Raw genomic sequence first — 14,297 nt, forward strand, 5'->3', positions numbered from 1 at the left:
ATAAAAACTACACAGAAGCATTGTGTGAAACTTACTTCTAATATGTGCATTCAGCTAACAGAGTTAAACCATACTTTTGATTGCGCAGTTCTGAACACTCTTTCTGTAGAAAATGCAAGTGGACATTCGGAGCGCTAAGAGGGTAATAGTGGAAAAAGCAATATACTCAAATATAAACTACACAGAAGCATTCTGTGAAACTTCCTTCTGTTCTCTGCATTCAACTAACTGAGTTGAACCTTGCTTTTGATTGAGCCGTTCTGGAACACTCTTTCTGTAGAAAATGCAATTGGACATTCTGAGCGCTAAGAGGCCTATATTGGGAAAAAGAATATCTACAAATAAAAACTACACAGAATCATTCCGTGAAACTTCTTTCTGTTCTGTGCATTCAACTAAAAGTGTTGAACCTTAGTTTTGATTGAGCCGTTCTGAAACACTCTTTCTGTAGAAAATGCAAGAGGACATTCGGAGCGCTAAGATAGTAATAGTGGAAAAAGTAATATATCCAAATAAAAACTACACAGAAGCATTCTCTGAAACTCCTTTCTGTTCTCTGCATTCAACTAACAGAGCTGAGCCTTACTTTTGAAGGAGCAGTTCTGAAACACTCTTTGTGTAGAAACTGCCAGTGGAAATTCAGAGCGCTAAGAGGGTAATAGTCGAAAAAGGAATATCTTCAACTAAATACTACACAGAAGCATTCTGTGAAACTACTTTCTGTTCTGTGCATTCAACTAAAAGAGCTGAAGCTTAGTTTTGATTGAGCCGTTCTGAAACACTCTTTCTGTAGAAAATGAAAGTGGAGATTCGGAGCGCTAAGAGGGTAATAGTGGAAAAAAGATTATCTACAAATATAAACTACACAGAATCATTCTGTGAAACTTCTTTCTGATATGTGCATTCAGCTAACAGAGTTAAACCATACTTTTGATAGTGCAGTTCTGAACACTCTTTCTGTAGAAAATGCAACTGGACATTTGGAGCGCTAAGAAGGTAGTAGTGGAAAAAGGAATATATTCAAATATAAGCTACACAGAAGCATTCTGTGAAACTTCTTTCTGATCTGAGCATTCAGCTAACAGAGTTAAACCATACTTTTGATTGCGCAGTTCTGAACACTCTTTCTGTAAAAATGCAAGTGGACATTCGGAGCGCTAATACGGTAATAGTGGAAAAAGGAATATATTCAAATATAAGCTACACAGAAGCATTCTGTGAAACTTCTTTCTGATCTGAGCACTCAGCTAACAGAGTTAAACCATACTTTTGATTGAGGAGATTTGAAACACTCTGTCTGTAGAAAATGCAACTGGACATTCGGAGCGCTAAGTGGGTAATAATGGAAAAAGGAATATGTTCAAATATAAACTACACAGAAGCATTGTATGAAACTTCTTTCTGTTCTGTGCATTCAACTAACAGAGTTGAACCTTACTTTCGATTGAGCCGTTCTGAAACACTCTTTCTGTAGAAACTGCAATTGGACATTCTGAGCTCTAAGAGGCCTATATTGGGAAAAATAATATCTTCAAATAAAAACTACACAGCAGCATTGTGTGAAACTTATTTCTGATATGTGCATTCAGCTAACAGAGTTAAACCATACTTTTGATTGCGCAGTTCTGAACACTCTTTCTGTAGAAAATGCAAGTGGACATTCGGAGCGCTAATACGGTAATAGTGGAAAAAGGAATATATTCAATTATAAACTACACAGAAGCATTCTGTGAAACTTCTTTCTGTTCTGTGCATTCAACTAACAGAGTTGAACCTTAGTTTTGATTGAGCCGTTCTGAAACACTCTTTCTGTAGAAACTGCAATTGGACTTTCTAAGCGCTAAGAGGCCTACATTGTTAAAAAGAAAATCTTCAAATAAAAACTACACAGAAGCATTCTGTGAAACTTATTTCTGATCTGTGCATTCAGTTAACAGAGCTAAACCATACTTTTGATTGAGCAGTTATGAAACACTCTTTGTGTAGAAAATGCAAGTGGACCTTCGGAGCGCTAAGATTGTAATAGAGGAAAAAGGAATATCTCCAAATAAAAACCACACAGAAGCATTCTCTGAAACTCCTTTCTGTTCTCTGAATTCAACCAACAGAGTTTAGCCTTACTTTTGAAGGAGCAGTTCTGAAACACTCTTTGTGTAGAAACTGCCAGTGGACATTCGGAGCGCTAAGTGGGTAATAGTCAATAAAGGTATATCTTCAACTAAATACTACACAGAAGCATTCTGTGAAACTTCTTTCTGTTCTGTGCATTCAACTAAAAGAGGTGAACCTTACTTTTCATTGAGCCGTTCTGAAACACTCTTTCTATAGAAACTGCAATTGGACATTCTGAGCGCTAAGAGGCCTATATTGGTAAAAAGAATATTTTCATATAAACACTACACAGAAGCATTCTGTGAAACTTCTTTCTGATCTGTGCATTCAGCTAACAGAGTTAAACCATACTTTTGATTGAGCAGTTCTGAAACACTCTTTCTGTAGAAAATGCTACTGGACATTTGGAGCACTAAGTGGGTAATAGTGGAAAAAGGAATATCTTCAAATATAAACTACACAGAATCATTCTGTGAAACTTCTTTCTGATCTGTGCATTCAGCTAACAGAGTTAAACCATACTTTTGATTGAGCAGTTCTGAACACTCTTTCTGTAGAAAATGCAACTGGACATTTGGAGCGCTAAGAGGGTAGTAGTGGAAAAAGGAATATATTCAAATATAAACTACACAGAAGCATTGTATGAAACTTCTTTCTCTTCTGTGCATTCAACTAACAGAGTTGAACCTTACTTTCGATTGAGCCGTTCTGAAACACTCTTTCTGTAGAAACTGCAATTGGACATTCTGAGCTCTAAGAGGCCTATATTGGGAAAAATAATATCTTCAAATAAAAACTACACAGCAGCATTGTGTGAAACTTATTTCTGATATGTGCATTCAGCTAACAGAGTTAAACCATACTTTTGATTGCGCAGTTCTGAACACTCTTTCTGTAGAAAATGCAAGTGGACATTCGGAGCGCTAATACGGTAATAGTGGAAAAAGGAATATATTCAATTATAAACTACACAGAAGCATTCTGTGAAACTTCTTTCTGTTCTGTGCATTCAACTAACAGAGTTGAACCTTAGTTTTGATTGAGCCGTTCTGAAACACTCTTTCTGTAGAAACTGCAATTGGACTTTCTAAGCGCTAAGAGGCCTACATTGTTAAAAAGAAAATCTTCAAATAAAAACTACACAGAAGCATTCTGTGAAACTTATTTCTGATCTGTGCATTCAGTTAACAGAGCTAAACCATACTTTTGATTGGGCAGTTATGAAACACTCTTTGTGTAGAAAATGCAAGTGGACCTTCGGAGCGCTAAGATTGTAATAGAGGAAAAAGGAATATCTCCAAATAAAAACCACACAGAAGCATTCTCTGAAACTCCTTTCTGTTCTCTGAATTCAACCAACAGAGTTTAGCCTTACTTTTGAAGGAGCAGTTCTGAAACACTCTTTGTGTAGAAACTGCCAGTGGACATTCGGAGCGCTAAGTGGGTAATAGTCAATAAAGGTATATCTTCAACTAAATACTACACAGAAGCATTCTGTGAAACTTCTTTCTGTTCTGTGCATTCAACTAAAAGAGGTGAACCTTACTTTTCATTCAGCCGTTCTGAAACACTCTTTCTATAGAAACTGCAATTGGACATTCTGAGCGCTAAGAGGCCTATATTGGTAAAAAGAATATTTTCATATAAACACTACACAGAAGCATTCTGTGAAACTTCTTTCTGATCTGTGCATTCAGCTAACAGAGTTAAACCATACTTTTGATTGAGCAGTTCTGAAACACTCTTTCTGTAGAAAATGCTACTGGACATTTGGAGCACTAAGTGGGTAATAGTGGAAAAAGGAATATATTCAAATATAAACTACACAGAATCATTCTGTGAAACTTCTTTCTGATCTGTGCTTTCAGCTAACATAGTTAAACCATACTTTTGATTGAGCAGTTCTGAACACTCTTTCTGTAGAAAATGCAACTGGACATTTGGAGCGCTAAGAGGGTAGTAGTGGAAAAAGGAATATATTCAAATATAAACTACACAGAAGCATTGTATGAAACTTCTTTCTCTTCTGTGCATTCAACTAACAGAGTTGAACCTTATTTTTGATTGAGCCGTTCTGAAGCACTCTTTCTGTTGAAAATGCAAGTGGATATTCAGAGCCCCAAGACGGTAATACTGGAAAAGGAATATATTCAAATATAAACTACACAGAAGCATTCTGTGAAACTTCTTTCTGTTCTGTGCATTCAACTAACTGAGTTGAACCTTACTTTTGATGGAGCCGTTCTGAAACACTCTTTCTGTAGAAACTGCAATTGGACATTCTGAGCGCTAAGAGGCCTATATTGGGAAAAAGAATATCTAAAAATAAAAATTACACAGAAGCATTCTGTGAAACTTAGTTCTGATACGTGCATTCAACTAATAGAGTAAAACCATACTGATGATTGAGTCGTTCTGAACACTCTTTCTGTAGAAAATGCAAGTGGACATTGGGAGCTCTAAGAGGGTAATACTGGAAATAGTAATATCTTCAAATATAAACTGCACAGAATCATTCTGTGAAACTTCTTTCTGATCTGTGCATTCAGCTAACAGAATTAAAACATACTTTTCATTGAGCAGTTCTGAACACTCTTTCTGTAGAAAATGCAACTGGACATTTGGAGCACTAAGAGGGTAGTAGAGGAAAAAGGAATATATTCAAATATAAACTACACAGAAGCATTCTGTGAAACTTATTTCTGATATGTGCATTCAGTTAACAGAGCTAAACCATACTTTTGATTGAGCAGTTATGAAACACTCTTTGTGTAGAAAATACAAGTGGACCTTCGGAGCGCTAAGATTGTAATAGAGGAAAAACGATTATCTCCAAATAAAAACCACACAGAAGCATTCTCTGAAACTCCTTTCTGTTCTCTGAATTCAACCAACAGAGTTTAGCCTTACTTTTGAAGGAGCAGTTCTGAAACACTCTTTGTGTAGAAACTGCCAGTGGACATTCGGAGCGCTAAGTGGGTAATAGTCAATAAAGGTATATCTTCAACTAAATACTACACAGAAGCATTCTGTGAAACTTCTTTCTGTTCTGTGCATTCAACTAAAAGAGGTGAACCTTACTTTTCATTGAGCCGTTCTGAAACACTCTTTCTATAGAAACTGCAATTGGACATTCTGAGCGCTAAGAGGCCTATATTGGTAAAAAGAATATTTTCATATAAACACTACACAGAAGCATTCTGTGAAACTTCTTTCTGATCTGTGCATTCAGCTAACAGAGTTAAACCATACTTTTGATTGAGCAGTTCTGAAACACTCTTTCTGTAGAAAATGCTACTGGACATTTGGAGCACTAAGTGGGTAATAGTGGAAAAAGGAATATCTTCAAATATAAACTACACAGAATCATTCTGTGAAACTTCTTTCTGATCTGTGCATTCAGCTAACATAGTTAAACCATACTTTTGATTGAGCAGTTCTGAACACTCTTTCTGTAGAAAATGCAACTGGACATTTGGAGCGCTAAGAGGGTAGTAGTGGAAAAAGGAATATATTCAAATATAAACTACACAGAAGCATTGTATGAAACTTCTTTCTCTTCTGTGCATTCAACTAACAGAGTTGAACCTTATTTTTGATTGAGCCGTTCTGAAGCACTCTTTCTGTTGAAAATGCAAGTGGATATTCAGAGCCCCAAGACGGTAATACTGGAAAAGGAATATATTCAAATATAAACTACACAGAAGCATTCTGTGAAACTTCTTTCTGTTCTGTGCATTCAACTAACTGAGTTGAACCTTACTTTTGATGGAGCCGTTCTGAAACACTCTTTCTGTAGAAACTGCAATTGGACATTCTGAGCGCTAAGAGGCCTATATTGGGAAAAAGAATATCTAAAAATAAAAATTACACAGAAGCATTCTGTGAAACTTAGTTCTGATACGTGCATTCAACTAATAGAGTAAAACCATACTGATGATTGAGTCGTTCTGAACACTCTTTCTGTAGAAAATGCAAGTGGACATTGGGAGCTCTAAGAGGGTAATACTGGAAATAGTAATATCTTCAAATATAAACTGCACAGAATCATTCTGTGAAACTTCTTTCTGATCTGTGCATTCAGCTAACAGAATTAAAACATACTTTTCATTGAGCAGTTCTGAACACTCTTTCTGTAGAAAATGCAACTGGACATTTGGAGCACTAAGAGGGTAGTAGAGGAAAAAGGAATATATTCAAATATAAACTACACAGAAGCATTCTGTGAAACTTATTTCTGATCTGAGCATTCAGCTAACAGTTAAACCATACTTTTGACTGAGAAGTTTTGAAACACTCTGTCTGTAGAAAATGCAACTGGACATTCGGAGCGCTAATTGGGTAATAGTGGAAAAAGGAATATGTTCAAATATAAACTACACAGAAGCATTGTATGAAACATCTTTCTGTTCTGTACATTCAACTAACAGAGTTGAACCTTACTTTTGATTTAGCCGTTCTGAAACACTCTTTCTGTAGAAACTGCAATTGGACATTCTGAGCCCTAAGAGGCCCATATTGGGAAAAATGATATATTCAAATAAAAACTACACAGAATCATTGTGTGAAACTTATTTCACATATGTGCATTCAGCTAACAGAGTTAAACCATACTTTTGATTGCGCAGTTCTGAACACTCTTTCTGTAGAAAATGCAAGTTGACATTCGGAGCGCTAAGAGGGTAATAGTGGAAAAAGCAATATACTCAAATATAAACTACACAGAAGCATTCTGTGAAACTTCTTTCTGTCCTCTGCATTCAACTAACTGAGTTGAAACTTGCTTTTGATTGAGCCGTTCTGGAACACTCTTTCTGTAGAAAATGCAATTGGACATTCTGAGCGCTAAGAGGCCTATATTGGGAAAAAGAATATCTACAAATAAAAACTACACAGAAGCATTCTGTGAAACTTATTTCTGATATGGGCATTCAACTAAAAGTGTTGAACCTTAGTTTTTATTGAGCCGTTCTGAAACTCTATTTCGGTAGAAAATGCAAGTGGACATTCGTAGCGCTAAGATAGTAATAGTGGAAAAAGGAATATCTCCAAATAAAAACTACACAGAAGCATTCTCTGAAACTCCTTTCTGTTCTCTGCATTCAACTAACAGAGCTGAGCCTTACTTTTGATGGAGCCGTTCTGAAACACTCTTTCTGTAGAAACTGCCAGTGGAAATTCAGAGCGCTAAGAGGGTGATAGTCGAAAAAGGAATATCTTCAACTAAATACTACACAGAAGCATTCTGTGGAACTCCTTTCTGTTCTGTGCATTCAACTAAAAGAGTTGAACCTTAGATTTGGTTGAGCCATTCTGAAACACTCTTTCTGTAAAAAATGAAAGTGGAGATTCGGAGCGCTAAGAGGGTAATAGTGGAAAAAGGACTATCTTCAAATATAAACTACACAGAATCATTCTGTGAAACTTCTTTCTGATATGTGCATTCAGCTAACAGAGTTAAACCATACTTTTGATAGAGCAGTTCTGAACACTCTTTCTGTAGAAAATGCAACTGTACATTTGGAACGCTAAGAGGGTAGTAGTGGAAAAAATAATATATTCAAATATAAGCTACACAGAAGCATTCTGTGAAACTTCTTTCTGATCTGAGCATTCAGCTAACAGAGTTAAACCATACTTTTGATTGAGGAGATTTGAAACACTCTGTCTGTAGAAAATGCAACTAGACATTCGGAGCGCTAAGTGGGTAATAATGGAAAAAGAATATGTTCAAATATAAACTACACAGAAGCATTGTATGAAACTTCTTTCTGTTCTGTGCATTCAAGTAACAGAGTTGAACCTTACTTTTGATTGAGCCGTTCTGAAACACTCTTTCTGTAGAAAATGCAAGTGGACATTTGGAGCGCTAAAAGGGTAGTAGTGGAAAAAGGAATATATTCAAATATAAACTACACAGAAGCATTGTATGAAACTTCTTTCACTTCTGTGCATTCAACTAACAGAGTTGAACCTTATTTTTGATTGAGCCGTTCTGAAACATTCTTTCTGTAGAAAATGCAAGTGGATATTCGGAGCGCTAAGACGGTAATACTGGAAAAGGAATATATTCAAATATAAACAACACATAAGCATTCTGTGAAACTTCTTTCTGTTCTGTGCATTCAAATAACTGAGTTGAACCTTACTTTTGATGGAGGGGTTCTGAAACACTCTTTCTGTAGAAACTGCAATTGGACATTCTGAGAGCTAAGAGGCCTATATTGGGAAAAAGAATATCTTCAAATAAAAATTACACAGAAGCATTCTGTGAAAATTCTTTCTGTTCTGTGCACTCAACTAAGAGAGTTGAACCTTACTTTTGATTGAGCCGTTCTGAAACACTCTTTCTGTAGAAAATGCAACTGGACATTTGGAGCGCTAAGAGGGTAGTAGTGGAAAAAGGAATATAATCAAATATAAACTACACAGAAGCATTCTGTGAAACTTCTTTCTGATCTGAGCATTCAGCTAACAGAGTTAAACCATACTATTGACTGAGAAGTTTTGAAACACTCTGTCTGTAGAAAATGCAACTGGACATTCGGAGTGCTAAGTGGGTAATAGTGGAAAAAGGAATATGTTCAAATATAAACTACACAGAAGCATTGTATGAAACATCTTTCTCTTCTGTACATTCAACTAACAGAGTTGAACCTTACTTTTGATTGAGCCGTTCTTAAACACTCTTTCTGTAGAAACTGTAATTGGACATTCTGAGCGCTAAGAGGCCTATATTGTGAAAAATAATATATTCAAATAAAAATTACACAGAAGCATTGTGTGAAACTTATTTGTGATATGTGCATTCAGCTAACAGAGTTAAACCATACTTTTGATTGCACAGTTCTGAATACTCTTTCTGTAGAAAATGCAAGTGGACATTCCGAGCGCTAAGAGGGTAATAGTGGAAAAAGCAATATATCCAAATGTAAACTACAGAGAAGCATTCTGTGAAACTTCTTTCTGTTCTCTGCATTCAAATAACTGAGTTGAACCTTGCTTTTGATTCAGCCGTTCTGAAACACTCTTTCTGTAGAAAATGCAATTGGACATTCTGAGCGCTAAGAGGCCTATATTGGGAAAAAGAATATCTACAAATAAAAACTACACAGAAGCATTCTGTGAAACTTCTTTCTGTTCTGTGCATTCAACTAAAAGTGTTGAACCTTAGTTTTGATTGAGCCGTTCTGAAACACTCTTTCTGTAGAAAATGCAAGTGGACATTCGGAGCGCTAAGATTGTAATAGTGGAAAAAGGAATATCTCCAAATAAAAACTACACAGAAGCATTCTCTGAAACTCCTTTCTGTTCTCTGCATTCAACTAACAGAGCTGAGTCTCAGTTTTGAAGGAGCAGTTCTGAAACACTCTTTGCGTAGGAAGTTCCAGTGGACATTCGGAGCGCTAATACGGTAATAGTCGAAAAAGGAATATCTTCAACTAAACACTTCACAGAAGCATTCTGTGAAACTACTTTCTGTTCTGTGCATTCAACTAAAAGAGTTGAAACTTAGTTTTGATTGAGCCGTTCTGAAACACTCTTTCTGTAGAAAATGAAAGTGGAGATTCGGAGCGCTAAGAGGGTAATAGTGGAAAAAGGATTATGTTCAAATATAAACTACACAGAATCATTCTGTGAAACTTCTTTCTGATCTGTGCATTCAGCTAACAGAGTTAAAGCATACTTTTGATAGAGTAGTTCTGAACACTCTTTCTGTAGAAAATGCAACTGGACATTTGGAGCGCTAAGAGGGTAGGAGTGGAAAAAGGAATATATTCAAATATAAGCTACACAGAAGCATTCTGTGAAACTTCTTTCTGATCTGAGCATTCAGCTAACAGAGTTAAACCATACTTTTGATTGAGGAGATTTGAAACACTCTGTCTGTAGAAAATGCAACTGGACATTCGGAGCGCTAAGTGGGTAATAATGGAAAAAGGAATATGTTCAATATAAACTACACAGAAGCATTGTATGAAACTTCTTTCTGTTCTGTGCATTCAACTAACAGAGTTGAAGCTTACTTTTGATTGACCGTTCTGAAACACTCTTTCTGTAGAAACAGCAATTGGACATTCTGAGATCTAAGAGGCCTATATTGGGAAAAATAATATCTTCAAATAAAAACTACACGGCAGCATTGTGTGAAACTTATTTCTGATCTGTGCATTCAGCTAACAGAGTTAAACCATACTTTTGATTGCGCTGTTCTGAACACTCTTTCTGTAGAAAATGCAAGTGGACATTCGCAGCGCTAATACGGTAACAGTGGAAAAAGGAATATATTCAATTATAAACTACACAGAAGCATTCTGTGCAACTTCTTTCTGTTCTGTGCATTCAACTAACTGAGTTGAACCTTACTTTTGATGGAGCCGTTGTGAAACACTCTTTCTGTAGAAATTGCAATTGGACATTCTAACCGCTCGAAGGCCTATATTGGGAAAAAGAATATCTACAAATAAAAACTACACAGAAGCATTCTGTGAAACTTCTTTCGGATCTGTGCATTCAACTAACAGAGTAAAACCATACTTTTGATTGAGCCGTTCTGAACACTCTTTCTGTAGAAAATGCAAGTGGACGTTCGGAGCGCTAAGAGGGTAATAGTTGAAAAAGCAATATATTCTAATATAAACTACACAGAAGCATTCTGTGAAACTTCTTTCTGTTCTGTGCATTCAACTAACAGAGTTGAATCTTACTTTTGATTGAGCCGTTCTGAAACACTCTTTCTGTAGAAACTGCAATGGGACTTTCTAAGCGCTAAGAGGCCTACATTGTTAAAAAGAAAATCTTCAAATAAAAACTACACAGAAGCATTCTGTGAAACTTATTTCTGATATGTGCATTCAGTTAACAGAGCTAAACCATACTTTTGATTGAGCAGTTATGAAACATTCTTTGTGTAGAAAATGCAAGTGGACCTTCGGAGCGCTAAGATTTTTATAGAGGAAAAACGATTATCTCCAAATAAAAACCACACAGAAGCATTCTCTGAAACTCCTTTCTGTTCTCTGAATTCAACTAACAGAGTTTAGCCTTACTTTTGAAGGAACAGTTCTGAAACACTCTTTGTGTAGAAACTGCCAGTGGACATTCGGAGCGCTAAGTGTGTAATAGTCAATAAAGGGATATCTTCAACTAAATACTACACAGAAGCATTCTGTGAAACTTCTTCCTGTTTTGTGCATTCAACTAAAAGAGGTGAACCTTACTTTTCATTGAGCCGTTCTGAAACACTCTTTCTATAGAAACTGCAATTGGACATTCTGAGCGCTAAGAGGCCTATATTGGTAAAAAGAATATTTTCATATAAACACTACACAGAAGCATTCTGTGAAACTTCTTTCTGATCTGGGCATTCAGCTAACAGAGTTAAACCATACTTTTGATTGAGCAGTTCTGAAACACTCTTTCCGTAGAAAATGCTACAGGACATTTGGAGCGCTAAGTGGGTAATAGTGGAAAAAGGAATATCTTCAAATATCAACTACACAGAATCATTCTGTGAAACTTATTTCTGATCTGTGCATTCAGCTAACAGAGTTAAACCATACTTTTGATTGAGCAGTTCTGAACACTCTTTCTGTAGAAAATGCAAGTGGACATTTGGAGCGCTAAAAGGGTAGTAGTGGAAAAAGGAATATATTCAAATATAAACTACACAGAATCATTGTATGAAACTTCTTTCACTTCTGTGCATTCAACTAACAGAGTTGAACCTTATTTTTGATTGAGCCGTTCTGAAACATTCTTTCTGTGGAAAATGCAAGTGGATATTCGGAGCGCTAAGACGGTAATACTGGAAAAGGAATATATTCAAATATAAACTACACAGAAGCATTCTGTGAAACTTCTTTCTGTTCTGTGCATTCAAATAACTGAGTTGAACCTTACTTTTGATGGAGGGGTTCTGAAACACTCTTTCTGTAGAAACTGCAATTGGACATTCTGAGAGCTAAGAGGCCTATATTGGGAAAAAGAATATCTTCAAATAAAAATTACACAGAAGCATTCTGTGAAACTTATTTCTGATATGGGCATTCAACTAACAGAGTAAAACCATACTTTTGATTGAGCAGTTCTGAACACTCTTTCTGTAGAAAATGCAAGTGTACATTCGGAGTTCTAAGAGGGTAATACTGGAAATAGTAATATCTTCAAATATAAACTACACAGAATCATTCTGTGAAACTTCTTTCTGATCTGTGCATTCAGCTAACAGAATTAAACCATACTTTTGATTGAGCAGTTCTGAACACTCTTTCTGTAGAAAATGCAACTGGACATTTGGAGCGCTAAGAGGGTAGTAGTGGAAAAAGAAATATATTCAAATATAAACTACACAGAAGCATTCTGTGAAAGTTCTTTCTGATCTGAGCATTCAGCTAACAGAGTTAAACCATACTTTTGACTGAGCAGTTTTGAAACACTCTGTCTGTAGAAAATGCAACTGGACATTCGGAGCGCTAAGTTGATAATAGTGGAAAAAGGAATATGTTCAAATATAAACTACACAGAAGCATTGTATGAAACATCTTTCTGTTCTGTACATTCAACTAACTGAGTTGAACCTTGCTTTTGATTGAGCCGTTCTGACACTCTTTCTGTAGAAACCGCAATTGGACATTATGAGCCCAAAGAGGCCTATATTGGGAAAAATAATATATTCAAATAAAAACTACACAGAAGCATTGTGTGAAACTTACTTCTAATATGTGCATTCAGCTAACAGAGTTAAACCATACTTTTGATTGCGCAGTTCTGAACACTCTTTCTGTAGAAAATGCAAGTGGACATTCGGAGCGCTAAGAGGGTAATAGTGGAAAAAGCAATATACTCAAATATAAACTACACAGAAGCATTCTGTGAAACTTCCTTCTGTTCTCTGCATTCAACTAACTGAGTTGAACCTTGCTTTTGATTGAGCCGTTCTGGAACACTCTTTCTGTAGAAAATGCAATTGGACATTCTGAGCGCTAAGAGGCCTATATTGGGAAAAAGAATATCTACAAATAAAAACTACACAGAATCATTCCGTGAAACTTCTTTCTGTTCTGTGCATTCAACTAAAAGTGTTGAACCTTAGTTTTGATTGAGCCGTTCTGAAACACTCTTTCTGTAGAAAATGCAAGAGGACATTCGGAGCGCTAAGATAGTAATAGTGGAAAAAGTAATATTTCCAAATAAAAACTACACAGAAGCATTCTCTGAAACTCCTTTCTGTTCTCTGCATTCAACTAACAGAGCTGAGCCTTACTTTTGAAGGAGCAGTTCTGAAACACTCTTTGTGTAGAAACTGCCAGTGGAAATTCAGAGCGCTAAGAGGGTAATAGTCGAAAAAGGAATATCTTCAACTAAATACTACACAGAAGCATTCTGTGAAACTACTTTCTGTTCTGTGCATTCAACTAAAAGAGCTGAAGCTTAGTTTTGATTGAGCCGTTCTGAAACACTCTTTCTGTAGAAAATGAAAGTGGAGATTCGGAGCGCTAAGAGGGTAATAGTGGAAAAAAGATTATCTACAAATATAAACTACACAGAATCATTCTGTGAAACTTCTTTCTGATATGTGCATTCAGCTAACAGAGTTAAACCATACTTTTGATAGTGCAGTTCTGAACACTCTTTCTGTAGAATATGCAACTGGACATTTGGAGCGCTAAGAAGGTAGTAGTGGAAAAAGGAATATATTCAAATATAAGCTACACAGAAGCATTCTGTGAAACTTCTTTCTGATCTGAGCATTCAGCTAACAGAGTTAAACCATACTTTTGATTGCGCAGTTCTGAACACTCTTTCTGTAAAAATGCAAGTGGACATTCGGAGCGCTAATACGGTAATAGTGGAAAAAGGAATATATTCAAATATAAGCTACACAGAAGCATTCTGTGAAACTTCTTTCTGATCTGAGCACTCAGCTAACAGAGTTAAACCATACTTTTGATTGAGGAGATTTGAAACACTCTGTCTGTAGAAAATGCAACTGGACATTCGGAGCGCTAAGTGGGTAATAATGGAAAAAGGAATATGTTCAAATATAAACTACACAGAAGCATTGTATGAAACTTCTTTCTGTTCTGTGCATTCAACTAACAGAGTTGAACCTTACTTTCGATTGAGCCGTTCTGAAACACTCTTTCTGTAGAAACTGCAATTGGACATTCTGAGCTCTAAGA

The sequence above is a fragment of the Symphalangus syndactylus genome, chromosome 14 (genome assembly GCF_028878055.3).
Source record: "Symphalangus syndactylus isolate Jambi chromosome 14, NHGRI_mSymSyn1-v2.1_pri, whole genome shotgun sequence".
Classification (NCBI taxonomy): Eukaryota; Metazoa; Chordata; class Mammalia; order Primates; family Hylobatidae; genus Symphalangus; species Symphalangus syndactylus.